The sequence below is a fragment of the Tamandua tetradactyla genome, chromosome 3 (assembly GCF_023851605.1).
Source record: "Tamandua tetradactyla isolate mTamTet1 chromosome 3, mTamTet1.pri, whole genome shotgun sequence".
In the NCBI taxonomy this organism is placed as follows: Eukaryota; Metazoa; Chordata; class Mammalia; order Pilosa; family Myrmecophagidae; genus Tamandua; species Tamandua tetradactyla.
Genome location: NC_135329.1, coordinates 60333485 through 60337213, shown reverse-complemented (window position 1 = coordinate 60337213; position 3729 = coordinate 60333485). Strand labels below are relative to the sequence as shown.

Here is a 3729-nt window from a genome sequence, read left to right as displayed (position 1 = left end):
GAAGAATTTATGAGCCAAGAAGCTCAGTCAAAAAAGAATATCTAAAATGAAGAATATAAAGATGAAAGCATGGAAATACTGTAGAGGAAATAAGAAAGAGGAAACATAGTAATAATATATATTATATATGTTCTTAGAGTCTCAGAAGAAAAAGGGGAACAAATATTTTTAAAGAGATCATTGCAGAAATCTTTTAAAACTAATGAATGTTGCACAGCTCTTTTAGAATTTATCTAGTAGGTTTTCTGAATTTAGCTGTAAAACCCTAAAACAAACAAACAAAAAACTAAGGAGTGATGCCAGTCCAGAGATTCAAACAGAATAAAATATGTAGAAAATCACATCTAGCCATAATGTTATAAAATTTGCTGAAAAACAAAGGAAAAGATATTATTTTAAAAACAGTCAGCATGGTCAGAGGCAGGAATGAGAGATCTCACTTTGCCTTCAAAGGAGTAACAATAAGATTGCAGATGACATTACAGCAGGAAAAATGGAGGCAAGAAGAAAGTGCAGCACTATCTTCAAAGTACTGATAAAAACTTTTTTTCAAAAGTAAACATGTCTATTCTTTTACTCTTCCCTTTGATTCACAAACAACTCAAATCTGAAGCAGCTAAGTAGGCAGAGCAAGATGGACTACTATACGAGTGTGGGAGAAGACAAAAAGGTCAAGAATAGGATGTCAGATGGACTCAGAGCCCAGAGCAACCACATGGTGGGGGTGGGGGGATGGGTGGAAGCTTGGCATGGGAAGTCAGGCACTAGGTTAGATTTGCATATTCCACTTGGAGGAGGAGTATACAACCCAAAATTGGGGATGAGAACAGGATGTCCATGTCAAGTAAGAAGTGGTGGCAGAGAAGAGAAATTAATCAAATAGGGAATTGATTAAATAAGTAAATAAATTGAGAAGAATGGAGGAAAGAAATGGAGTTATAAATACCAAAAGGGAATAAGATAACAGGCAGAGTGAATTTTATGGCATCTAACTGAAACTAGATTTATCAGTGTGAACTTGTGGATTTCAACATATGTAGATAGATAAATACATAATAGATTAAATCTGTATATCTGTACGTTTATAGATGCATACATGTACATATAAATATTTCCTAGTTCTGTCCATTCTGGAACTTTGAGAACAGTGACATCCTAGTAGCAACAGTACATCAAGCACACATATATTTGTTTCTAAATACAATTCTTCATTGAAATCTCCTTGAAGAAATTAATTAATTCAGTGCTGGGGCAAGGAAACCCCAAGATGAACTTGGAACATCCTATACCACAAAGCAAGCCAGTGTTCAAAGAATGAAGTAGACATAGCAAAAGTATACAAGAGTCAACTGGAAGGGGCTCAAACTAGTGATTCTGGGGTCCATTTGAGGATCAAATTAAATAATGATAGTGTTCTAGTTTGCTAGCTGCCAGAATGCAACACACCAGAGACGGATTGGCTTTTAATAAAAGGGGATTTATTTCGTTGGTTCTTCAGAGGAAAGGCAGCTAACTTTCCATGGAGGTTCTTTCTTATGTGGAAGGCACAAGATGGTCTCTGCTGGTCTTCTCTCCAGGCCCCTGGGTTCGAACAACTTTTCCCAGGGTGACTTCTTTCTGCATCTCCAAAGGCCTGGGCTGAGCTGCTAGTGCTGAGATGAGGAATGCTGAGCTGCTTAGCAGTGCTACATTGCAATCTCTCATTTAAGCACCAGCCAATTAAGTCAAACATCACTCATTGCAGCAGACACACCTCCTAGCTGACTGCAGATGTAATTGGCAACAGTTGAGGTTCACGTACCACTGGCTTATGTCTGCAGCAACAAGACTAGGTATGCTCACCTGGCCAAGTTGACAACTGAATCTAACTAACGCAGATAGTAACATAATTTGTTGAATAAAATAGAAAACCATGTATCAAACATATAAAAATATTGAATAAATTGTTTAAGGAGGAATGAGGAATATTTACATAGTTTCAAGGTGCTCTTCATAAAATCCTTGTTAATTAAAAAAAGGAGAGGAGTATCTTCACAATGGATCAGCCTGCAGGACGCTACCTCATCAATATTCAGAGTGAAGTTCTTCAGTGATGGGGCAAATGGAAAATGTGACTTCTGATAATAGGCAGTGAGAAGTGTACAATATCACTTCTGTGTTATTCTTGCCAATGTTGCTAACACGAATCAAGAAAAATCACCAGATCAATCCAAACTGAGGACCATTTAACAAAACATTAGCCTAGGATCTTCAAAAATTCAAGGAAAATTCAAGGAAAGACAGAAAATTTTTCAGACTAAAGAAAACTACAAGGACATGCAAACTGAATATCATGCATGATCCTGTACTGACCCTTAGGCTGTAAAAAGGTATAGAGGATTGAAATTATCCAAAGAACTTTCTCTGATCAACAGAAAAAAGTTGTCAATTAATAATTGCCAAAGAACCAGAGTTTGCACAGATATATGGCGATTAAACAGCACACTCTTAAATAATCAGTGGGTCAAGGAAGAAATTGCTAGAGAAATCAGTAAATATCTGGAGATGAATGATAATGAGGATACAACATGTCAGAACTTATGGGATGCAGCGACAGTGCTGAGAGGGAAATTTATTGTCCTAAATGCCTGTATTAAAAAATAAGAATGAGAAAAACTTGAGGACTTAACTGCTCATCTGGAGAATTTAGAAAAAGAACAGCGAACTAACACCAAGGCAAATAAAAGAAGAGCAGTAATAAAGACTAAAATAGAAATAAACTGGAGAGCAATAAAACAATAGAAAGAATCAGCAAACTTAAAATTTGGGTCTTTAAGAAAATTAATTAAATTGATGGTCCCTTAGCTAGACTAACAAAGAAAAAGAGAGAAAGAACATAAATAAATAAAATCAGAAATAAGAGGGGGCTTGCTACAGATCATGAAGAAATTTTAAAAATCATAAGAGAATATTATAACTATATGCCAACAAACTAGATAACTTAGGTGAAATGGACAAGTTCCTAGAAACACATGAATTACCTATACTGACTTGAGAAGAAATAAAAGATCTCAATAAACCAATTACAAGTAAAGAGATCCAATCAGACATCAAAAACCTTCCCACAAAACAAAAGCCCAGCACCTGATGACTTCACAGGAGAATTTTATCAAACTTTTCAAGAAGAACTGATACAAACCCTGCTCAAATTCTTCCAAAAAGTTAAAGAAAAAAAAATGCTACCTAACTCCATTTATGAAGCTAACAGTACTCTAATACCAAAATTAAATAAAGATGATACAAGAAAAGAAAACCACAGACCAATCTCCCTAATGAACAGAGATGTGAAAATTTTTAACAAAATACTAAAGAATTATACATCATGATCAAGTGGGATTCATACCAGGAATGCAAGGGTGTTCCACATTAAAAAAAAAATCAATCAACATAATATAGCACATTAGCAAATTGAAAGGGGAAAATCACATGATCATATCAATTAATGCTGCAAAAGCATTCAACAAAACCCAGCATCCTTTCCTGATAAAAACACTTCAAAAGTTAGGCATTGACAGAAATTTTCTCAATATCATAAAGGGCATATATGAAAAGCCCATAGCCTGCATCATACTTAGTGGTGACAAATTGAAAGCATTCCCCTTGAGATCAGAGATGAGACAAGGATATTCATTGTCACCACTATTATTCAACATTGTATTAAAAGTACTAGCTAGAGCAATTAGATAAGAG

At 35.3% G+C, this 3729-nt stretch overlaps 1 non-coding gene across 1 annotated transcript; it reads left to right on the top strand.

The window, feature by feature from the left end:
• Positions 1–204: 204 nt before the first annotated feature.
• LOC143678561 (U7 small nuclear RNA) lies at positions 205–268 on the top strand. Its single transcript, XR_013173348.1, has one exon. It is a non-coding gene; the product is annotated as a U7 small nuclear RNA (small nuclear RNA).
• The last annotated feature ends 3461 nt before the right edge of the window (positions 269–3729 follow it).